This window comes from Periplaneta americana, chromosome 7 (assembly GCF_040183065.1).
Source record: "Periplaneta americana isolate PAMFEO1 chromosome 7, P.americana_PAMFEO1_priV1, whole genome shotgun sequence".
NCBI lineage: Eukaryota > Metazoa > Arthropoda > Insecta > Blattodea > Blattidae > Periplaneta > Periplaneta americana.
In genome coordinates, this window is record NC_091123.1 from 61,670,898 (window position 1) to 61,697,656 (window position 26,759).

The following is a 26,759-nucleotide window of genomic DNA, read 5'->3' on the forward strand; positions in this document are numbered from 1 at the left end:
AATTACTGCTTAATTTACATCACATTAAAATACGTTATTTTATGGCCACTCTAAACATTGAAATTCTTTACGAGTAGACCCTTCAAGATTTATTTTTTTAGCAGAGTGCTAAATCTTTTTTACTGAAAGACGGTTTCTAATTACAGTTTTTACAAGATTCATGGAATTAATCCTAGCTCACAATTTACAGTATGCGAAGGAATTATAAAAATCAATTAGAAGAAATTGTTTACTTAACTTGTTAACTTACATGAATTGTACCAACTATTTGAAATCCATTCCTGAACATCTATTGCTCACAAGCAAACGTTCTGATGAGGGCAGATAGAAAAGTTAAACTTTTTTCTTCCACCATGTTAATAATGTCAAAAGAAGTGCTTATACTAATTTTGGCCACTCGACCGCAATTACGAGGCCGTCCAGAAAGTGATCTTCCCTGGGGCAGTTTATAGGAAAAAGCACAATTCCATGGAAATATTTATTGAAACAGATACAGCAATTGTTGCGCTATTTGTCAATATATCCACCACGGAAACTGAGACATTTGTTATATCATGGGATCAATTTTTGTGTCGTAGAAGTCAGCTGCCTCAGATCGGAACCAGCGTTTGACTGCGTCTGCACCTCTCTCTCTGTCGATCCCATGATATGAGAAATATCTCAGTTCCAGTGGAATATATGTTGAAAAATAGCTCAACAATTGCTGTGTGTGTTCCAATAAATTTATCCAATGAAATTGTGTTTTTTTTCTGTTAACGGCCCCTAGCGAACCTATTTTTATACGGCCCTCGTAATTGCAGTCGAGTGGCCAAAATTTGTATAAGCACTTCTTTCGGCATAATTAACATGGTGGAAAAAGAAAATTTAACTTTTTTTATCTGCCCCCATCAGAACGTTTGCTTGTCAGTGTTTTTTTAAACCTTGCTCATGCCATTAGCATTTCATTTAAATTCAGGTTTTCCAGAGCTGATTAGTTCAAACACATCTCTGATTTCATTTTTCCCATTACCATCTTCGTTTCTGAAGTCTAATATGGTTGTCGCATTTTTGCACATTTATATTTAAAGTTTGTTATATTTGAGTTGAGTAGCAAAATGCGACTGCAGCTTAAATCCTGTTATAAACTAATTTCATAATTTACTATTCTGATGCCTACAGCACATAAGGACTGGGTTACTGTACTTAGTATATGCCGTGGGAATCAGAGACCAGTCTATTAAGAACAATTGAATCACTCAGCTGTTGTCTGAGAATTTCTACGTGGGACGGAAATATTCGACGTGCGTGCTAAGCATTTCAGGTCACTGAATGATGATCTGAATCCTTGGATCATTTGTAAACGATATTTCTCGGAAACCGCAGCTCTTTCATTATCAATAAAAAGGCATTTCAATTTTATAATAGTCTTGAAGCAAAACAATGTTATTATTATTACTTACTTACTGGCTTTTAAGGACCCGGAGGTTCATTGCCGCCCTCACATAAGCCCGCCACTGGTCCCTATCCTGAGCAAGATTAATCCAGTCTCTATCATCTACCCCACCTCCCTCAAATCCATTTTAATATTATCTTCCCATCTATGTCTCGGCCTCCCTAAAGGTCTTTTTCCCTCCGGCTTCCCAACTAACACTCTGTATGCATTTCTGGATTCGCCCATACGTGCTACATACCCTGCCCATCTAAAACGTCTGGATTTAATGTTCCTTATTATGTCAAGTGAAGAATACAATGCGTGCAGTTCTGTGTTGTGTAACTTTCTCCATTCTCCTGTAACTTCATCGCTCTTAGACCCAAATATTTTCCTAAGCACCTTATTCTCAAACATCCTTAACCTATGTTCCTCTCTCAAAGTGAGAGACCACGTTTCACAACCATAAAGAACAACCGGTAATATAACTGTTTTATAAATTCTAACTTTCATATTTTTTAACAGCAGACTGGATGATAAAAGCTTCTCAACCGAATAATAACAGGCATTTCCCATATTTATTGTGTGTTTAATTTCCTCCCGAGTATCATTTATATTTGTTACTGTTGCTCCCAGGTATTTGAATTTTTTTACCTCTTCAAAGGATAAATTTCCAATTTTTATATTTCCATTTCGTACAATATTCTGGTCAAGAGACATAATCATATACTTTTTGTCTTTTCGGGATTTACTTCCAAACCTCTCTCTTTACTTGCGTCAAGTAAAATTCCCGTGTTTTCCCTAATCGTTTGTGGATTTTCTCCTAATATATTCACGTAATTCGCATAGACAAGCAGCTGATGTAACCCGTTCAATTCCAAACCCTCTCTGTTAACCTGGACTTTCCTAATAGCATACTCTAGAGTCTAGAGCAAAGTTAAAAAGTAAAGGTGATAGTGCATCTCCTTTCTTTAGCCCGCAGTGAATTGGAAACGCACCAGACAGACAGACACATTTTAATTAATCTAACTAGTTTCTTGGGAATACCAAATTCAATAAGAATATTATATAAATCTTCTCTCTTAACCGAGTCATATGGCTTTTTGAAATCTATGAATAACTGATGCACTGTACCCTTATACTCCCATTTTTTTTTTTTTCCATTATCTGTCGAATAAAAAATATCTGATCAATAGTCGATCTATTACGCCTAAAACCACACTGATGATCCATGTTATTATTAGCCTATTATTATTATTATTATTATTATTATTATTATTATTATTATTATTATTATTATTATTATTTTAAATGGGCCACCGGCATAGCTCAGACTCCTGATCCGAAGCTGCGCTTGGGTGTGGGTTCGATTCTTGCTTGGGTTGATTACCTGGTTGGTTTTTCCGAGGTTTTTGCTAATTGTAAGACGAATATCAGTCAGTAACATGGTGAATCCTCGGCCTCATCTCGGCAAATAACATTTCGCTCTCACCAATTCTATCCAAGCTACATAATGTAGTAAGTGATACAGCGTCATGAAAAAATAGGCTAAAAAATTTAGTTCAAATCAAAATTACTAGAACTGTTTATGTCAACAACCTTCTGTAGTAGCTACTTTGTAGTAAATTTTATTTCCTGCATACAGGGTCCAAGGACTACACGTGCATATAAATAAGGTAAATGCATCAACCTATTTACTTATTTCCGCTGCGTTAATAGTTTCTATGCGTCACGTATTTTAAAGTCTGATCTTTTATGAATATTATTGTATTTTGAAACGCCCGTCAGTTTAGACTAGGCTATATGCACGTCTTTCGATCGCATTTACTTCAACATAAAATTCTGTCTCAGTTAAGAAGGGAGGTATACCATTGGCCTATAAAAATTTAGTGAAATTCATTTTTTTATATCTCGGTACTATGAAAACTAAATGAACCAAAATGTTCATGCTTAATATACATGCATTACACTACTCAGAATATTAGAATAGCTAATAATTATCTGTAAAAATAATATCAAATTTTCATATTTTTTACAACAGTAAAGCATTTACATAATAAAATATACATTTAATTAAATATCTGCATGATTCTTATACTCGAATGTTTTAAAGACTTACATTAACAGCATAGTCTAGGATCTTTTACATATTCCTTCGAGAAAATGTTTTTCCCTTAATCTTTACCTTTAATATTACTTACTTACTTACTTACTTACTTATTGGCTTTTAAGGAACCCGGAGGTTCATTGCCGCCCTCACATAAGCCCGCCATTGATCCCTATCCTGAGCAAGATTAATCCATTCTCTACCATCATATCCCACCTCCCTCAAATCCATTTTAATATTATCTTCTCAACTACGTCTCGGCCTCCCTAAAGGTCTTTTTCCAGCCGGCCTCCCAACTAACACTCTATATGCATTTCTGGATTCGCCCATGCGTGCTACATGCCCTGCCCATCTCAAGCGTCTGGATTTAATGTTCCTAATTATGTCAGGTGAAGAATACAATGCGTGCAGCTCTGCGTTGTGTAACTTTCTCCATTCTCCTGTAACTTCATCCCTCTTAGCCCCAAATATTTTCCTAAGAACCTTATTCTCAAACACCCTTAATCTCTGTTCCTCTCTCAAAGTGAGAGTCCAAGCTTCACAACCATATAGAACAACCGGTAATATAACTGTTTTATAAATTCTAACTTTCAGATTTTTTGACAGCAGCCTAGATGACAAGAGCTTGTCAACCGAATAATAACAGGCATTTTCCATATTTATTCTGCGTTTAATTTCCTCCCGAGTGTCATTTATATTTGTTACTGTTGCTCCAAGATATTTGAATTTTTCCACCTCTTCGAAGGATAAATCTCCAATTTTTATATTTCCATTTCGTACAATATTCTGGTCACGAGACATAATCATATACTTAGTCTTTTCGGGATTTACTTCCAACCCTATCTCTTTACTTGCTTCAAGTAGAATTTCCGCGTTTTCCCTAATCGTTTGTGGATTTTCTCCTAACATATTCACGTCATCCGCATAGACAAGAAGCTGATGTAACCCGTTCAATTCCAAACCCTCTGTGTTATCCTGAACTTTCCTAATGGCATATTCTAGAGCAAAGTTAAAAAGTAGAGGTGACAATACATCTCCCTGCTTTAGCCCGCAGTGAATTGGAAATGCATCAGATAGAAACTAGCCTATACGGACTCTGCTGTAAGTTTTACTAAGACACATTTTAATTAATCGAACTAGTTTCTTGGGAATACCAAATTCAATAAGAATATCATATAACATTTCTCTCTTAACCGAGTCATACGCCTTTTTGAAATCTAAGAATAACTGATGTACTGTACCCTTATACTCCCATTTTTCTCCAATATCTGTCGAATACGAAAAATCTGATCAGTAGTCGATCTATTACGCCTAAAACCACACTGATGATCCCCAATAATTTCATCTACATATAGAGTTAATCTTCAATATTAAATTGTCAAATTTTTTATTAAGAAAAATATGTACCGTACGTAAAAGATTTAATTGTATATTTTATTATGTAAATGCATTATGCAAATTTGATATTATTTTTGGAGGTAATTATTAGCTATTTTAATATTCTGCATAGTGTTTTATAAAGTGTAATGTAAGTATATTAAGCTTGAAAAGTGTGGTTCATTTAGCTTTAATAGTAGTCGAGATATAAAAAAAAAAAATTCACTAAATTCTTGCAGGACAATGGTATAACTCCCCCCTTACGGTTGTTAACCTGGCAGGGAACTTACTTGTCAATATATGATGCAATGAAAAGATTCACTGATGCTGAATTAGCCATAGCTATTCATATAATGTATGGAGCAGGAGAATCGACAATCTGAAAACATGAAAAGGGAACTATATCGGTAAAGATTTCTAGATAGGCTGATTCCAATTATACGGATGTTCGTTCCTGTGCACCAGAGATCCTAGGCTACAGTATCTCTTCAACCTGGAAATACTAACGAATCTAAAAACATGGTATTTTTCATGTCTGAAAATAACTTCTAAGACTGACAAATTTTTTACTTAATGTGGTTCAGTATATTATCTCCGATTACCTGTAAAAATATTTGCACATATATCCTTTACGCCTTACACCCTTCATAACCATAAAATTGAAATATACATCTTGATTACACAACTTTTAACACTATATCACTTCGGAAAACGTATTATATGTCTTTCTCGTGTCAAATTTTACTGTACCTAGTTAACATGTTTCGGCCTGCTATTGGCTATCTTCAGAACTGGTTGTTGCTGGTCTTGGCGCCTTTTGTTTTTTTTTCCTGTGGGCAGGGACGTCGCTAGGGGAGTGCGAAAGGGTGCGCAAGCACCCCATAAAATCGGAGCACCCCTTTCCGCACCCCAAAGGTTATTTAAAGCCCTGATTTGGGCAATTTATTTAAAAAAAAAAATACCAGGCGTAAGTTATTTTGAAGAACAAAAAACGAACATATCCCTCTAAGTGTGTAAAACGAATTTCATTAAATGCGAAAAATAAAAACTAGCCATTATTCAAACCGTACATAACATTTGACATTTTACACGATTCACAGTTAAACTCAAATCAACGTTAATCTTGTTTTTATTCCATCACTATAGTCGCGACGCTGTTATTCCCGACGTGACTCTTCCTCTTTGCTTACGTCTTAGGAAGTGAAGGCTCTATAAAGTCTAGGTAGTATCGTTCGCCATTTTTGTTCTTTCGTTGCCGAGCTACCATACGAGGAATCTATTTGCCACACCGTTAAACGTTATCATGTCGTAGCTCCTATGATAATAAATCAAACGCACTGTAATTCAGCAAATAATTGAGCGGCAAATAACGTCCTCGTGTGCTTTCTGCGAACGCCAACAAAAGAGCCAAAATGGCGCGCAATTATATTAAGTATTTATCGAGCCTTAAGAAATGAATAACGTCTTCATCAGCGAATTACAAGACGCACACGTTTAAATGTAGCCGACCTGCAACGCGATTGGCTGCCGGAAATTAGAGCGATGGGACTATAAATAGCGTTACATCTGCTTGAACGCAGTTAGCATTAATATGTATCGGTGCAATACAGTCGACTCGACAATGAACAGTCCCGGATGTCAGACTCATTATTGGTAAACCTATACGTTATATTAATTATTATTTTTTCAATATATTTAACATTTTATTAAATGAAATTGACATGACTATAATCTACGTAGAACAACGAGACTGTATGTGAAGTTTCAGGAAGATTAAATGAATTTGAATTTTCATATGACGTCATATTAGCTGTGTTACGAACTGAGCGCGTATCATGACAATAATAATAATAATGATTTATTTTAGCTGGCAGAGTTAAGGCCGTAAGGCCTTCTCTTCCACTCAACCAGCAAAAAGTGTATATACATATGCATGAACTTACAAAGAATCCAACAATTTGATTTAGAAGAGAGTTACATGTATACAAAAGTTATTTACAAATTAAACAACAAAATACTATGAACTATTAATTAAACACTGAAATAAACTGTGTAGCAGAATTAAACTAAAATACATAGAATGTTAATATATTCCAAATAATATTAGATAATAGAAAGAGATTATTACGAGACAATTAAAATACAGCACAATCAGGATGATGTCTAAAGAAAAAAGTAACAATGTAGTCAGTGATAGTTTAAATCAGTATGATTGGAGTGAAATGCTAATAAGGTTATCTTTTAAGCTGTTCTTAAAGGTGTTTATTGTCTTGCAGCCCCTAATACTTTGTGACAAGGAATTCCATTGACGCGAGGTGGATATTGTAAAAGATGATGAATAACAAGATGTTCTATGAAGAGGTATACTTAGCGTGCCACAGATAAGTGATCTGGTATTTACGTCGTGGTTAGAGTATAGATAAGAGAAACGAGACGAAAGGTAATTTGGTGTTGAAGTGTGCGGAATTCGAAAGAGTAAAGACAAAGAGTGTAAAGTTCTACGTTCTTTAAGTCGGAGCCACGAGAGACTTGCGAAGGACGGTGATATGTGATCATACCGTCGGATGTTGCACACGTATCTGACGCACATATTCTGAGCTCGCTGTAACTTGACTGACAATTGAGAACTTAGGTCACTTAACAAAACGTCACAATAATCGAAGTGCGGCGTTACTAGGGTTTGCACTAGGGTAAGTTTTAGTTGCTGGGTGGACTAGGGTAAGTTTTAGTTGCAATAATGTACCTATGAGGAAATCTTCCATCAATGCGACTAGAGATGAGCTTAAACGACATTTTCAAGTATCTGTGACAACTGTGACTGTGACAATTAAATATCTGTGACTTTTATCGGTGATTTTGTCACACCGATATTTTATATCGATACGTAGCATGAATTACACCGATAAAAATTAGCAGGAAATATTGAAGAGCAGTGAAATATGAATATGATTTCTCTATACACACCACTCATCAGTGATTAATATAGGAAAATTCAGCAAAGAAATTACGTACATGTACCATTAACAAATAAATACTTACCTAACTGAACTGTAACATGTCAAAAGTTAACCTCATGTACCAAGAGGTTATATTATAGATACTGAACCAGTTGATCATTTTTAATTGTAGTTGGGTATGGTTATCCTAATCGTTTTAAAAATTGATCATTTTTATTGTATATATTATAATGAATAAATTATTTTAAATTGTGCATTAACAGTATAATATTGAGTCATAGAATAAAAATTAATGAAACATAAGTATTCGGAAACACATTGGAAAATAATTACAAAACAAAACAGTTATTCAGACAGAATTTTACACAAGATTAAGTACTGGTAACCAATGGTGTTATTATTTAAATCGTGTAATAACTACATCATTTATAATAAGATGGAGAAACTACCGCCAGATTGCTGTTATTGTATCATGCGCACGCGCAAACCTACGACGTAGAGGAGAAAATATCAGTCGCAGAGTACTGAATACGGAGCAGATTTCGATAGCGATATTTTGTCACAGATATTTCGCGTCATCAGTCACAGGTTTATCTGTGACAAAAAAAAAATACCTGTGACAAAATATCGGTTTGTGAAATATCGGCCATCCCTAAATGCGACAGTGCAGTATACAGTTGACTTCTAACATGGTGAGTGTGTTCTTACGAGTTACTAGTTTAAATAATATTTTGTTCATAATTATAAGATATAAGTCATTTAGCTGTAAAAAGACGAATTCTACAGTCTGTTATAATATCTACCGGGCAAAAAACGTAATATTTCGGATTTCTTTTAAAAAAAATTACGCAGAAACAAAGAAAAGTAAGTGAAGATGAAGATGTTACAAAATAATTTGAAAGTGAAGTGAAAGCGATAGAGTATGATGTACTCGCGCTTAATGAGAGTGAAAAGGGCTTCCATCTCGATATAGCTGAATCAGTTTCGGACTGTTCTCAACATTTCGTGTTAAATGAATACCCGAAATGAACATTTGGGAAGCAGGAGAAACGTTTCCAGTCTGAATGGTTTAAAACTTTCCCCTGGCTGGAGAATAGTTTTTCCCAAGATGCTGCATTTTGTTTCGCGTGCCGTTTTTTTAAGACTGAGAGTGGTCGTTGTTCGTCTCTAACAACGAAGGGCGGAAAAAAGCTGAAAAAAATCACTATCCGCCGACACGGAGATAAAAAAACATGAAAATGTTGAATCACATAAGAAAAGTTGTGCTGCATGGGAAGAATACCGACGCATGAAAATAAGAGATCCACAAACATCAGTTGGGACCTTGATAAGCTAAGCATACGTAATTAAGGTGCGAGAAAATCGTATGTATGTTGGACAAATAATAGAAATCCTCAGATTTACTGGTATACAAGTTAGACTATCACTCAGAGAGGCAATAATGAAACCCAAGATAATGAAAACCGCGGAAATTTCTTAGAGTTACTACAGCTGATACCTACCTTAAAAAAATCCCATTGTACAAAACAAACTAAATAAAGGCAAAAAAAGTGCTAAGTATACTTATCCATCAATTCAGAATGAAATCTTAAATGTCATAGCTTGTGTTACTCTTGAAGTTGTGAACAAACAAATAAACAGCGCTATTTATTTTGCTATTTATGGTAGACGAAACTAAAGATGTAAGTAAAACTGAACAGTTATCTGTCGTCGTTCGTTTTTACTGAATGACAAAATTCATGAACTCTTTTTAGGATTTACACAAGCTAGGCTAATTTATTGGACGACACTTCACTTTGTATAATAATAATAATAATAATAATAATAATAATAATAATAATAATAATAATAATAATAATAATACTAATAATAATAATAATAACATAATAATAATAATAATAATAATAATAATAATAATAATAATAAACAAATGTATATTATGTGCGCAAATGCATGAGAGAACATTTTGGATTCTTTATGTACCACATTTTTACAGCTCGCACCCCATACGCACCCTCATGGCTCTGATCCTGGCGACGTCACTGCCTGTGGGGGTGTGTTTTTGTAGTGTAATGTGGAGTCAAAGATTGTGTGTGTTCTGAAATTGAGTTATGTGTTGAGAATTTCATTTGGATGTGTTTTTGTGCGTCTGTATATTTCGTATTGTTCTAATGTGTTTAGTTTCTGGGTTTTTGGTTGGATGTGTAGAATTTCCATGTCCATGTTGATGTCTCTGTAGGTGTGGTTAGTATTTTTGATGTGTTCTGCATATGTGGAAGTGTTTTGTAATTTTGTTATGGCTGTGATGTGTTCTTTCTAACGTGTTTGAAATGATCTGCCTTCTGTCCTATGTAGAAGTTGTTGCAGGTGTTACATTTGAGTTTGTGTATCACAGCCATAACACATCACAACCATAACAAAATTACAAAACACTTCCATATATGCAGAACACATCACAAATGCTAACCACACCAACAGAGACATCAACACAGACATGGAAATTCTACACATCCAACCAAAAAGCAAGAAACTTATCTTCCATTAGAACAATACGAAATATACAGACACACAAGAACACATCCAAATGAAATTCTCAACACAGAACTCAATTTCAGAACACACACACTCTTTTTCTCCGTATTACACTACAAAAACACACCCCCACAGGAAAAAAAAACAAACAAAAGACGCCAAGACCAGCAACAACCAGTTCTGAAGATGGCCAATATCAGGCCGAAACATCTTAACAAGGTAACACGTGAAAGACACATAATACGTTTTCCGAAAATTGAAATGTTGGTTTTAGTAAAATGTATAACTTTTTCTTTTTCAATAATCGAATCATTTTCAATAGGTACTCTGTTTTACAAATGTTATGTTGAAAACTCTGATTAGCGTTAAAACCAGGGAACGAAAAATTAAAAACCACGTAACAAAAATTAATGCCTCTACATTCGTACAGATTTCTACGCAATAATTTCAATAAAAAGGCACCGGCGTAACTTAGAATTAAGCAGTTGGTTCCCTTGCCAGTCTGCACTCGAATTCCGCATGTGTTGGTTACATGCTTGGGATTTTTTCTGAGATTTTCTCTAATTTTAAGGGGAAAGTTAATTTAGAGAAAACTTCTGGTAGAAGATTTTCGTACGGGATTTAAAAAATTTACATGAAGAATAGTTTCCTCCAATTCTCAGTTGATCTGTTATGAAAGTAAACACCCCTGTCACCCCTGCTATCGGCAGTCTGTGTGATTGGAAGACTACTTATCTTCCATTAAACTCCGCTGGCTTAAGTCAACGCTCTGGCTTCCAATCTTTATTACGAAGGCAAACAGGAAGTCCACATATTTGTAACCTTCAATTGCAATTCTGTGAAATCTTCCGCATGACGTCAGTTGTATTACTTCACCGCTATCATCTAATCACTTAGATAAGGTCTGCTGCATTTTCTACCGTATTACGAAAAATATGTTTGTTTTGTTTAGGCTACATTGCAACACAAAATTTCTATATTCTTTATGAAAAGCGAAGTCCAATACCTGAGAATATTTCCTTCGAAGAGAAAATTGAATTATTGGTGTTCTTATTAGGTACCACTTCAAAGGGCTGGGAGGAAGACACGTTCAAAACAGGGTTCAGCAGCATGGGTAGGGTCGTCTAAAATGTTAATCAAGACGTAGAGGACAATATTCACTAGTCAAGGGAAGCAAAACCTTAAACTGAATAACTGAAGACTTAGCTCGTCTAAAGCCTTGGTTTTTCTGAACCGACGCATGCGAGGTCTGCATAAATCCGGACTGCACGAGAGATAGTGAGTGGTTTCTATAGCTGCGAGATGCGCAGACCTTGCACCTCGCAGCTATAGAAACCACTCACTATCGTGAGTTTTTCCCAAGCAGTTAATCAGACCAAACGAGGATCTAACCCAAGCCCGAGCGCAGCTCCGGATCAATAGGCTAGCGAGTCTGCCGACTGGTGTCTCCACAAAAAAATATACAGTACATAGCAATCAAATTATAATATAATTTATAAACATAAACAAGTATTCATCAACATAAAGATTAATTTTTTGGTCCTACAGAATTATCTGTTATGGTTACCATTGGTTATTGTTAGAGAAAAATTAACTACAGCGCCGGGGTTCTGAACTGAACTACGCCGAGGTTCAATCCAAGCACCGAATCGAATCTTTCTCCTTTGGTGCTTTCCCTTAGTGGCCTTACTCCATATTCGACATATATATGACACATAATATACAGAGTGTTAAACAGTATCCAATATTTTAGGAGGTGATAGTATGCATCAAAACAAGAAAATAATGTCTAATAAACATGGTTCCTACAACACATACTTTCTGAGATCTGAACACTTGTCCATAGGAGTTGCTCAATGTGACGTCCATTCATGGCAATGCATTCCTCTGCCCTTCGGGATAAGGAATCACGCACTCTTGAAATTGACCTGGTTGTTCTTGATAACCAAACGTCTAGGGGATTTAGGTTTGGGGAACGAGCAGGCCAAGGTGTGAGGCCTCCCCGACAAACCAGCGGTCCTGAAATGTCAGTGTCAGGTGTTCACGCACATTGCGGAGAAAATGTGCTGATATGTCATCGTGCATGAACCACATCTGTAGTCTTTGCTGACATCCCACATACTCCAGCAAGGTAGGCAATATATTAGTAAGAAAGTCCTGATAACTAGTCCCAGTTAATCTCTGTGGTAGCACGTATGGCCCTTAATCTATCACCAAGAATGCCTGCCCATACGTTGATTGAGAATCGGTGCCGATGCCTTATTTCTTCAACTGCATGGGGATTTTCATCAGCCGACACATGCTAATTACGAAAATTCACAACACCATCTCTGCTGAACCCCGCTCATATCCGCAGCGAAACTTTTGTTTTCAGTATTCCTTGCGACGTATCAGTATTCCATCAACTACGGTATGATTATCTGGTAGTCTGTTGTATTGTAGGGAAGAGGAATGCATTGCCATAAATCAGCGATGTCAGACAGGGACTAAACGGAGCGGAGCGCTCCACTAGACTGGTTGCGTGCTCCGGTGTTTCCACAGACATAAGCAAGTTCAAGCTCCGATCTAGCTCCACAACCGGTATTGGAGCTTACAACTCTGACACTACTGCCATAAATGAACGTCACATTGAGCACCTCCTATGAACAAGTGTTCAGATCTCAGAAAGTATGTGTTGTAGGACCCATGTTTATTATATATTTTTTCTTGTTTTGATGCATACTATCACATCCTAAAATATTGGCTACCTTTTGAACATCCTGTATATTAAGTCATCAATCATCACACTAGAAGCGCACTCATTTGATTGATTAGTATATATCCACTGTAATCTACTTAAAGATTAATTTTTGATCCTACAGAATTATCTGTTATGGTAAGCATTGGTTATTAATGGAAAAAAATTTGCTCTGGCCCCGGGGATCGAACTCGGGATCCCCAGTTCTACGCACTGGGTGCTCTAAACACTGAGCTATGCCTAGGCGCCGGAGCGAATTTATTCGACCTGGTCTTGCATCTGCTTTAACACCGACTCTTGGAATTGTTCGAGTATAAAACATCGGCTGCTATTACAATAACTCGAATAAAAATGTACATAGTGGGCCAAAAAAAAAAGGCATAACATTTAATTTTTCTCCACTAATAACCAATTATTCATCAGTTGAGCTATAAAATACAATAAATAGCAAGTAAGTTAATTCAATTTAAAAGCAAAAACAACTCAATCAGTTTTGTATTTCCGAAAATAGAGCATTTCTAATTTTCTGCCGTTCTTTTTGGCCCACTGTGTATTTAATGCTCCTAGATTATCAACATCCAGTAATCGAAATATATAGCTCCGACCGTCTTTTATTCCAATGAAAGATCTGGTACTCAATTTGAGTGAACCTCGAGGCCGTTCTGTAAGTTTTGGAAACGAGAAAAGTCCTAGCACAATCCAGGATTCAATCCGGGACCTTAAAGTTCGTAACTAGCTGAGCTATTCAGGACTCGAAGAGATTGGATTTTCACTGTAGCATAGCTAAACAACACACAGTTGACACGAAATGTGAAATCTGTGCCAGAGTCACAGTACAGCCTACCGTTAAATTGTTGTCGGAATGCAATTCAATAACGTAACACGCGTGTAATTGTGTAGATAATTCGGCCAACAGTTCCATTGGAAAGTATTTTTCGGTGTTATCGCCTAGGGGAGTATCTGTATTAATGTCTGAATACAAGACTAATATTTGTTCTTCGTATGAAATCAGAAGATAACACAAACAAACGAATGGAAAACAAACCTGAATAACAGACATGAGGCATGCTGTAACACGTGAAGTGGAACTTCAAATAAAAAAAAAAGTCAATGATTCAGCATCGAATCGTCTTCTTACATACAAAATATTCGTCTAAGAAACATAGTCCGTTTCTTTTGTACATGAATTATCTAATTCTATTCTGTAGGAAATCTAAACGAAAGAAATTATTATTATTATTATTATTATTATTATTATTATTATTATTATTATTATTATTATTATTATTATTATTATTTACACATCATTAGGACTCGGATTTTTATTTGCCAGAATTTGTCCCGCATATATTATCCCACGTTGATCATGGAAGAGGTTTTCGTACCCCAACGGCTTCAAGTGGTGAATGCAGGATTGAGGATTTATTAGTAGAACTAATGTCGTAGAGGTCTACAATGATAGGCCTACTGGGTGTTTACTAGCGAAATGACATCGTGAATGATAACAACAGGAATTGAAAGGCTCAGATCTGAGGTCGGAAATGAATGAATTGTAAGAAAAATTCAGTTAAAGAGATGAAACTATCAAAGTATGACATATTTTCCAAAAGTTCAATTATTTAGCACAATGTCATGTACTGTAGTTAAAATAGTTACCAGACATAAAGTCCAGGATTATATTGTCCATACGTCAAAATGTCCATGGAATAATGTTCACGTTGAAAATGTCCATGTTAAATCGTCCAGAGTCAAAATGTCCACAGTTCTATAATGTCCACTTCACTCTGATGTCCAGAGTCAAAATGTCCATAGTTCTATAATGTACACTTCACTCTGATGTCCAGAGTCAAAATGTCCACAGTTCTATAATGTCCACTTCACTCTGATGTCCAGAGTCAAAATGTCCATAGTTCTATAATGTACACTTCACTCTGATGTCCAGAGTCAAAATGTCCACAGTTCTATAATGTCCACTTCACTCTGATGTCCAGAGTCAAAATGTCCATAGTTCTATAATGTCCACTTCACTCTGATGTCCAGAGTCAAAATGTCCATAGTTCTATAATGTCCACTTCACTCTGATGTCCAGAGTCATAATGTCCATAGCTCTATAAATGAACGAAATCCTCAGTTAGTGCCATCACAGAATGGTAAGCCACTTCTTTCTTTTCGTGGGTACCTGTACCAATATCATGACTTTAATAGAGATAGGACAAAAACATATTGGCGATGCAGGGAAAGAAAATTTGTAATGCTGCAATGATAACTAACAGCAACCTGGATAACATTCGGGTTTCGCGGGATGGCACAGATAAGTATTAACATAGTGCCGATGAGGCAGGTATAGAAGTAAAGCCTGTCTTGAACCGTGTTAAGGCAAGAGCGTTGGCTGTACATCATCCATCCATTTGGCGATTTATACAGTGCCTAAAGCGCGAAGGAAATGAAATTTGGAGACAAATATTGCAAGAAAGAGGGGGGGGGGGCATACACAAATTAAAGAGCCGGTGAATAAAACGTATTTGACGAATCAAAGACAAATTCTCCAAATTGTGAGAAACTACAACAGGTACAAAGAAAATGGAGAAATTCTCATATAGCTACCTTAAAAGTATTGGTTACCATCTTAAAAGTGAGACTCCGGTTCCCAATGATTAATAACTTATTTGTACGAGTTATGGAATAAAATTTATTGTGTTCTATTCAAGCAGAATTTTCCTTTGAACTTGGACATTACGAATGTTTGACACTATGGATATTTTCACCTTACGAACGTTTTATCATATGGGCTTTCTGTCGTATGGACATTTAATACATGGACATTTTCACCGTATGGACATTTTGACAATATGGACATTTTGACCTTATGGAGGTTTTATCATATGGACGTTCTGTAGTATGGACTATATACGGTGGAAGCAAAATATAATGCTATTAATTTGTCCTGTTTACCTCTTGCTGCAAAATACCATCTTATAGGCCCAATTGATATCAGGTTGTTCCATGAATACTTTGTCTGACTGTGAGTCAATTAATATATGAATCAATCAATCAGTAACATAAATATAATCAATCAATTCAATCAAATCAATTAAATCAATTCACTAAATCAGTCAGGCTAACTATCAGTCCAATCCATCAGTCAATCCGTCAATTAATCAGTCCAATCAATCAGTCCTGTTAGTCAGATCCGTCAATCCATCAGTCAAATCAGTAAGTCCAATCAGTCCCATTAGTCAATCAGTACTGTTAGTAAGTTCAGTCAATAAGTCCAATCAGTCAGTCTAATTAGACATCAATCAGTTAGTCAGTCTAATTAGTCATCAATCAATCAGTTCAGCCAGTCGGTCAATCAGTCTAAGCAGTCAATCTTTTAATGTAATAAATCAGTCCAATGAGTCAGTCAATCAGTGCAGTCAGTATATTCAACCAGTCCATCAGTTCAACCAGTCAATTAATCATTTAGTCCAATAAGTCAGTTCCACAGGTCAATCACTGCATTCAGTTATTCCAGCCAGTCAATCAGTCAGTCTAATAAGTCACTACAAATATCTTATAAATGAGATTATTGTCTTCAAACTCACAGATAACACACATCAGATGCTCTTATTTCTCATTGTTATCAGCGTGCATCGTTTACCGCTAGTAGCGTCACATACAAACATTGTTGCCATTAATTATTAAATGACCCATGTATACAGGGTGTAAGGTAAAGTAGTACATTAATTGACAAGAGCCATAGAACTCATTATTTAGAGTAAGTTTTGTCAAATAAAAAAAAAATTATAGGGCTTACGGATACAGTAGTCAGATAATTGCAAATGTTTCGAAAGCGCTGACGGCAATTGCAAGATGTATCAACGCCGCATAAGTAGTACCCCACAGCCCATGCGGTCAGCGACTTGAAGGGGGTGGGTTAAGTTCAACTACCTTTCACCGTATATCTTGTAGCAGGTGAGGGGAGGACGGCAGCAAACAAATGTACTGAGCTTCGGTGCAATACTTCGCGAGCTAATCTGGGGATAAATCTTCGCACAAAAATGACCTAGGCCTACGTAAACTCCGGATAGGGCCGTAACTGTTATTTGTTTAGTTTGTGTAATTTAATGTCAGAAAATGTAAATTAATAACCTGAATGAACGAAATAGCTCATGTCCGGGCGCAGTTCAACAATGAATGCAGAATTATCAACTTACAATGCAATACACTAACAATTCAATACTACAGTAAGTATGGCGTAATAATTTTATTGTAAGCAAGAAATACGTACAGCAATAACAAGAAATAACGTGAAAATCAGGAAATTATGTCCAAATTAGTGAAAACACTTACGATTGAAGTTTCACTTACAATTAATGAAAAAATAAAACTTATGTAAATTTCTGAACAAGATGTAATTAACATTACAGTTTGTTGTTTTACGAATCACTAATTCTGAGCGTTAATAGTAAAATAAAGAATAATAAACACTGTAAAGCACATTCCACTCACATCTTACAGGCACTGTTCAAAATGTCCACCATCAGCGTGCGTGCAGCTTTCACATCTTCTAGTCCAATTATGAGGAACTCTGGCCAGTAGTTCTTCACAGTTCCGAATTTCTTGCGCGGCCTGGATCATGTCTAAGTACTCGCGATTTGTGAACTCTGGCATCTCGTAGTTTTGAAATAAACTAAACCGTATCGCCGTACGTCCAACTGCACACTAATGCAATGTAAACATCACAACAACTGATCAGTTGCGAGTACTAGGCAAACTGTCTGCCGTGCGGACAGCGATGCCAGATTTTTAGACCTTCTGTACGTGACCTGACAATGAATGATTCCAATGTTTCTTCAATCGATTAATTCGAAATCTGTGAATTTTCTAATTAAAATACTGCTGCAACATGAACATAATAAACGTTCTCTGCGTTGTTATACAAAAAATTAAACCGTATTTTAAACAGTATTTCGTAAAATTCGCGTTCGAAATGTCGGCATAAAAGTATTATTTCTTCAAAAACCTGCAAAAACGAGCAAAATGGTATTATACATTTTTGTTCGTTATGTTTCAAGGAATCACATCCTACAATTAATGTAGTACCTTACCTTCCACCCTGTATATTAGTATAACTTAATTCTCATAATCCTTTAATTAGAATTAATAAAATAATAACTAAAAAAATTAAATACATAATCACACAATCAATGAAGTTTGAAAAAAGTGCCACTTTCTTACTAAACTTATGTTTCGTGTTCATCATTCCTTGATAAATTGACTAGATAAAACTGACTATGAATAAAATCCGCCAAATACTTCAGGAGAAGGCATGCCTAAATCCTCTTTTTCGGCACGAGGAATGCTGAAACGTGTATTTCAGTGAAATTCTCGATTTCGGTTTTTGCAGAATCACGATACTTTTTCTTTAAAATTCGATTAATTATGAAGTAAATATTTACGAGTGAGCCGAGAAGTAACTCGTGTGAATTCCCGAGGAATCCCATACAATTCAATTATCTCACGCATTGAAATGAAACAGCTGCAGATAAGTAATGTTACAAGAATTATTTGTTTCACCATTCTGAAATTCCATAGGACGGCAAACCTCTTTGCAATACATATAAACAATGATTCACATACATGCCACAGTGAGTCACAGACTTTTACTTCCGTGCCATCTGTCTGTCTAGAAGAGGATATGAGTGAAGAGGAATCTGGTAATATTTCATACGATAAAAACAAAACTTGCATAAATTTTAGTCATCTGACCCTCGAATTTTATGTTTCCTGCACACGGAGTCGTAACCTCTTGCTCGAGAACTATCATCTCAAGGAGTGGAAAATGAAATAAATCTATAGATAGCTCATATTTATGCAGCTTCCAGCCACGAAGAGATGTATTTCATAAAGGTTAATCTCAGTTGAAATAATTTGAAATCATGAGTAAGAATACAGGGTGCGGCAAAAATAATTAGATGGTGGATTATTTTAAAATAATATTTTAATTGAAATCCGCCGCCTTGGCTTTGTTGATAACGTGTGCACTGTAAGTCCGAGCGGTCCGTAGTTCGATTACCGACGTAAGTAATAGAAGAGATTTATCTTTCGTTTACGGGACTGGGTATTTTCCCCTTGGCAAGTGCTGTACTGTGTTGTCTCAGCTGTGACCACACGGCCAGAGAGGTTGTCTAGTGTAGGTCAAATGTATTTATTCTTCCCTACACCGCATTGGAGGTAAACATTGACAAAGAAAAGGAGAAAGAAAGAAAGAAAGAAAGAAAGAAAGAAAGAAGGAATGAAGGGAAGGAAGGAAGAAAGAAGGGAAGAAGTGATAAAAGAAAGGAATAAAGAAGGGATGAAGGGAAGAAAGAAAGAAAGAAAGAAAGAAAGAAAGAAAGAAAGAAAGAAACAAACAAACAAACAAACAAACAAACAAAGAGAGAGAGAAGGGATGAAGGGATGATGTTAAATGTTATGTTTTATTTAACGACACTCGCAACTGCAGAGGTTATATCAGCGTCACAGAATGTGCCGGAATTTTGTCCCGCAGGAGTTCTTTCACATGCCACTAAATCTACTGACATGAGCCTGTCGCATTTAAGCACCTTGGGCATAGAAGGCCAGCGTTATACCAACTTGCCAACCAGGTCGACAGAAGGGATGAAGAGAAGGAAAAAGAAAGAAGTGGAAAAGGGATGAAGGGAAGAAAGAAGGAAAGGAAGAACAAAAGAAAGAAAAGGGCTGAAGGGAAGGAAGGAAGAAAGAAAGAAAGAAAGGAAGAAACAAGACAAAAAGATAGAAAAAAAGAAAGAAAGAAAAAGGGATGAAGGAAAAAAGAAAGGATGGAAGAAAGAAAGGAAAATAAAGAAAGAAAAAAGGGATAAAGGGAAGGAAGAAAGAATGAAAGAAAGAAAGAAGGAAAGAGAGAAAGAAAGAAAGAAGGAAATAAATGAAAGAAAGAAAGAAAAAAGGGATGAAGGGGAAAAAAGAAAGGATGGAAGAAAGAAAGGAAAAGAAAGAAAAAAGGGATGAAGGGAAAAAAGAAAGGATGGAAGAAAGAAATGAAAAGAAACAAAAAGGAATGAAGGGAAGGAAGAAAGAAAGAAAGAAAAAAGAAAGAAAGAAAAAATGGATGAAGGGAAAAAAGAAAGGATGGAAGAAAGAAAGGAAAAGAAAGAAAGAAAGAAAGAAAGAAAAAGGGATGAAGGGAAGGAAGAAAGGATGGAAGAAAGAACGAAAGAAACAAAGAAAGAAAGAAAAAAGGGATGAAGGGAAAGAAGAAAGGATGAAAAAAAGAAAGAAAGAAAGAAAGAAAGGAAGGATGGAAAGAAAGAAAGAGAGAATAAAGGGATGAAGGAAAGAAAGTATGGAAGAAACAGGAAGAAAGAATGAAATAAAGAAAGAAGAAAAAGAAAGAAGGACTTTAATTGAATAGTACTGTAGATCTCCAATATACCCGAGAAAGCGGAAACACCTCAAGAAAACTGCTAAAATCTCATTTATCCACTACAAATTCTACTAGTCCTCGCGATATGATACTTGAATTCAAAAAAAAAATATAATAATCTCTAATTTCTTGCCGGAAGTCGAACTTAGGTCCTCTAGATTTTAGCTAGAATTAAGAATTACCATGTAAATTGAAGAAGCTTGGAGATGTCAAAAGTTTAAACACTCGTGAGGGGAGGAGAGATTAAATATGTTTGTAATTAATTACGATGCGTTTAAGATACAGTAATTACGTAAAAGACTGTGTTGCTCCATCACTTAACCCTTTGCAGCATAGTGGTTGTTCAGGAGAACCACAGTTTTCTTTCTTTCTCTACAATTATAGCACAGATGCCCCACCATTGAACCATCTCTTGAGGATACATAGCGGTGCCATCTGTTTTGAAATTGTGTGCAGAGTTAAAATTTTGAAAGAAAAAAATAATAATCGGAGCTTTGTTATGATCCATGATATGAAAAGCATAAAAATTACATTTGCGCTGCAAAGAGTTAATCCATTATATATTTCAATAATTGTGATATTGACAAATTCTCAATACTCCCCAACATACATAAAATCAGCTGCCGTCACATTACAGAAAACAATTATCTTATTCAGATTATGCTCTTCTGTTCCTTTCTTGCATGAAAAAGAAACGGAAGCTAATGTCACAGCTGAGAATGTCAAGTCATTCGGTGACTCGGAGATAAAGAGTAAATGTATGTATAACTTAATCTTGGCACAGCAATGAGATAATATGTGGATTATCTTTGCGAATGTTAGACTCTTAAGCAGTCGTCTAATGTATCTGTTTGGCTTTGCATTCAACCGCTTCCTTTGCATAGCAAACAACACTGTTGTGTTTCTATTTGCATTATTTCAGTCGTAAGCTGTGAGCTGTAGTGGAGAGGTCACTTTGAGGCTATGGAAATCAGATCTCATATTCATTTGCAGCAAGGTTAGTGTGCATAGAGCGTATAGATAGACAGTATATACATTGTTCATTGTAAGTATCGTTTTAACGTTTAATATTCCAACAGGAATAGGCCTATCTCCATTTTATATGAACTAGATATGTGTCCCTTATTTTGTGACTGTAATGTGTTGTCTCAGCAGTGGTCTTGTGGCATGCTGATCCCATGATAATGGATTCGTACTGTATCTGTTAGTGCAGGCGTTCCCAATATTTTCAGTGTCACATCCCTTATTCAGTGTCACATTCCTTAAAGCTCATAGTTCATTTTGTATGTATTTATTTACACTGCAAGTAGGCAAACACCCGGTGGCAGTGACTACACACAATAATTACAATTACAATTAATAATAATAATTAAAATAACCTAACTAGTAAGTGAACCTAATTTCCTTTACAACCTATATATATATATATATATATATATATATATATATATATATATATATAAGATTATTTGCAGCACACGTTTTCCTTTATTAAATGTCACGGAGTGCTTATAATACAAAATTAAGGTTATATGCAGAACACGTTTTCCGTTATTGAATGTTAAGAAACGCGTATAATACAAATTTAAGATTATTAAACGTTACGGAGCGCTTATAATACAAATTTAAGATTATATTCAGTACACGTTTTCCTTTATTAAATGTTAAGAAGCGCTTATAATACAAATTTAAGATTATTTGCAGCACACGTTTTCCGTTATTAAATGTTACGGAGCGCTTATAATACAAAATTAAGATTATGTGCAGCACACGTTTTCCGTTATTAAATGTTAAGAAACGCTTATAATACAAATTTAAAGATTATTTGCAGCAAACGTTTTCCGTTATTAAATGTTACGGAGCGCTTATAATACAAAATTAAGATTATGTGCAGAACACGTTTCCCATTATTAAATGTTAAGGAACGCTTATAATACAAATTTAAGATTATTTGCAGCAAACGTTTTCCGTTATTAAATGTTACGGAGCACTTATGACACAAAATTAACATTATGTGCAGCACACATTTCCCGTTATTAAATGTTAAGAAACGCTTATAATACAAATTTAAGATTATTTGCAGCACACGTTTTCCGTTATTAGATGTTAAGAAACGCTTATAATAAAAAATTAATATTATGTACAGCACACGTTTTCCGTTATTAAATTTTAAGAAACTCTTATAATACAAAATTAAGATTATGTGCAGCATACGTTTTCCGTTATTAGATGTTAAGAAACGCTTATAATACAAAATTAAGATTATGTTCAGCACACGTTTTCCGTTATTAAATGTTAAGAAGCGCTTACAATACAAATTTAAGATTATTTGCAGCACACGTTTTCCTTTATTAAATGTTACGGAGAGCTTATAATACAAAATTAAGATTATGTGCAGCACACGTTTTCCGTTATTAGATGTTAAGAAACGCTTATAATACAAAATTAATATTATGTACAGCACACGTTTTCCGTTATTAAATTTTAAGAAGCGCTAATAATACAAATTTAAGATTAATTGAAGCACATGTTTTCTGTTATTAAATGTTACGGAGCGCTTATAATACAAAATTAAGATTATGTGCAGCACACGTTTTCCGTTATTAAATGTTAAGAGGCGCTTATAATACAAATTTAAGATTATTTGCAGCACACGTTTCCCGTTATTAAATGTTAAGGAACGCTTATAATACAAATTTAAGATTATTTGCAGCAAACGTTTTCCGTTATTAAATGTTACGGAGCACTTATGATACAAAATTAACATTATGTGCAGCACACGTTTTCCGTTATTAAATGTTAAGAAACGCTTATAATACAAATTTAAGATTATTTGCAGCAAACGTTTTCCGTTATTAAATGTTAAGAAACGCTTATAATACAAATTTAAGATTATTTGCAGCACACGTTTTCCGTTATTAGATGTTAAGAACGCTTATAATAAAAAATTAATATTATGTACAGCACACGTTTTCCGTTATTAAATTTTAAGAAACTCTTATAATACAAAATTAAGATTATGTGCAGCATACGTTTTCCGTTATTAGATGTTAAGGAACGCTTATAATACAAAATTAAGATTATGTTCATCACACGTTTTCCGTTATTAAATGTTAAGAAGCGCTTACAATACAAATTTAAGATTATTTGCAGCACACGTTTTCCTTTATTAAATGTTACGGAGAGCTTATAATACAAAATTAAGATTATGTGCAGCACACGTTTTCCGTTATTAGATGTTAAGAAACGCTTATAATACAAAATTGATATTATGTACAGCACACGTTTTCCGTTATTAAATTTTAGGAAGCGCTAATAATTCAAATTTAAGATTAATTGAAGCACATGTTTTCTGTTATTAAATGTTACGGAGCGCTGATAATACAAAATTAAGATTATGTGCATCACACGTTTTCCATTATTAAATGTTAAGAGGCGCTTATAACACAAATTTAAGATTATTTGCAGCACACGTTTCCCGTTATTAAATGTTAAGGAACGCTTATAATACAAATTTAAGATTATTTGCAACAAACGTTTTCCGTTATTAAATGTTACGGAGCGCTTATAATACAAAATTAACATTATGTGCAGCACACGTTTCCCGTTATTAGACGTTAAGAAACGCTTATAGTACAAATTTAAGATTATTTGCAGCACACGTTTTCCGTTATTAGATGTTAAGAAACGCTTATAACACAAAATTAATATTATGTACAGCACACGTTTTCCGTTATTAAATTTTAAGAAACGCTTATAATACAAAATTAAGATTATGTGCAGCACACGTTTTGCGTTATTAGATGTTAAGAAACGCTTATAATACAAAATTAAGATTATGTACAGCACACGTTTTCCGTTATTAAATGTTACGGAGCGCTTATAATACAAAATTAAGGTTATGTACAGCACACGTTTTCCGTTATTAGATGTTAAGAAACGCTTATAATACAAAATTAACATTATGTGCAGCACACGTTTTCCGTTATTAAATGTTAAGAAGCGCTTATAATACAAATTTAAGATTATTTGCAGCACACGTTTTCCTTTATTAAATGTTACGGAGAGCTTATAATACAATGTTAAGAAGCGCTTATAATACAAATTTAAGATTAACTGAAGCACACGTTTTCCGTTATTAAATGTTACGGAGCGCTTATAATACAAAATTAAGATTATGTGCAGCACACGTTTTCCGTTATTAAATGTTACGGAGCGCTTATAATACAAAATTAAGGTTATGTACAGCACACGTTTTCCGTTATTAGATGTTAAGAAACGCTTATAATACAAAATTAACATTATGTGCAGCACACGTTTTCCGTTATTAAATGTTAAGAAGCGCTTATAATACAAATTTAAGATTATTTATAGCAGACGTTTTCCTTTATTAAATGTTACGGAGAGCTTATAATACAATGTTAAGAAGCGCTTATAATACAAATTTAAGATTAACTGAAGCACACGTTTTCCGTTATTAAATGTTACGGAGCGCTTATAATACAAAATTAAGATTATGTGCAGCACACGTTTTCCGTTATTAAATGTTACGGAGCGCTTATAATACAAAATTAAGATTATGTGCAGCACACGTTTTCCGTTATTAAATGTTACGGAGCGCTTATAATACAAAATTAAGATTATGTGCAGCACACGTTTTCCGTTATTAAATGTTACGGAGCGCTTATAATACAAAATTAAGATTATGTGTAGCACACGTTTTCCGTTATTAAATGTTACGGAGCGCTTCTAATACAAAATTAAGATTATGTGCATCACACGTTTTCCGTTATTAAATGTTAAGAAGCGCTTATAATACAAATTTAAGATTATTTGCAGCACACGTTTTCCGTTATTAAATGTTACGGAGCGCTTATAATGCAAAATTAAGATTATGTGCAGCACACGTTTTCCGTTATTAAATGTTACGGAGCGCTTATAATACAAAATTAAGATTATGTGCAGCACACGTTTTCCGTTATTAAATGTTACGGAGCGCTTATAATACAAAATTAAGATTATGTGCAGCACACGTTTTCCTTTATTAAATGTTACGGAGCGCTTATAATACAAAATTAAGATTATGTGTAGCACACGTTTTCCGTTATTAAATGTTACGGAGCGCTTATAATACAAAATTAAGATTATGTGTAGCACACGTTTTCCGTTATTAAATGTTACGGAGCGCTTATAACACAAAATTAAGATTATGTGTAGCACACGTTTTCCGTTATTAAATGTTACGGAGCGCTTCTAATACAAAATTAAGATTATGTGCATCACACGTTTTCCGTTATTAAATGTTAAGAAGCGCTTATAATACAAATTTAAGATTATTTGCAGCACACGTTTTCCGTTATTAAATGTTACGGAGCGCTTATAATACAAAATTAAGATTATGTGCAGCACACGTTTTCCGTTATTAAATGTTACGGAGCGCTTATAATACAAAATTAAGATTATGTGCAGCACACGTTTTCCGTTATTAAATGTTACGGAGCGCTTATAATACAAAATTAAGATTATGTGCAGCACACGTTTTCCTTTATTAAATGTTACGGAGCGCTTATAATACAAAATTAAGATTATGTGTAGCACACGTTTTCCGTTATTAAATGTTACGGAGCGCTTATAGGCCTAATACAAAATTAAGATTATGTGCATCACACGTTTTCCGTTATTAAATGTTAAGAAGCGCTTATAATACAAATTTAAGATTATTTGCAGCACACGTTTTCCGTTATTAAATGTTACGGAGCGCTTCTAATACAAAATTAAGATTATGTGCAGCACACTTCTTCCGTTATTAGAAATGTTAAGAAGTGCTTATAATACAAATTTATGATTATGTACAGCACACTTTTTCCGTTATTAACTTCACACTATAATCAAACAAGAACCTAAGTTACATACCTAATGCCTTTGTTGTTTTGCTGACAATTAAATTTTGTGTACTTCTTAAAATAAGCGCAGGCAATGTTGTGGTACATGTTTTAACAGTGTAAAATCTTAGCCTTAACTGTACTATCCCTACTTGTCTGTTAAGTTTCTCAGCGGAGATGTTCGGCAAGAGAGCGGAAGACTATTCCATCAATTTAGTTATTACCCGTTATTCGTAAATTAAATAAGATGATAATTTTAGAGGTGTAACACAATTTTAGCGCACAAAATCGATCTAGTTCTCAATTAAATTATGTTCTATGAATTAAATG

At 34.8% G+C, this 26,759-nt stretch overlaps 1 protein-coding gene across 9 annotated transcripts in view; it reads left to right on the plus strand.

Moving 5' to 3' along the window:
• Window positions 1-26,759, plus strand: part of cin (Molybdenum cofactor synthesis protein cinnamon) — a 219,912-nt gene that overhangs the window by 97,404 nt on the left and 95,749 nt on the right. The window contains exon 2 of one of the 9 annotated variants that reach the window (XR_011332979.1): window positions 21,470-21,544. The exons of the other annotated variants lie outside the window; for them this stretch is intronic. The gene's annotated coding sequence lies outside the window, so the exon portion shown is untranslated. The remainder of the gene's footprint in view (window positions 1-21,469; window positions 21,545-26,759) is intronic. 9 annotated transcript variants of the gene reach the window in all.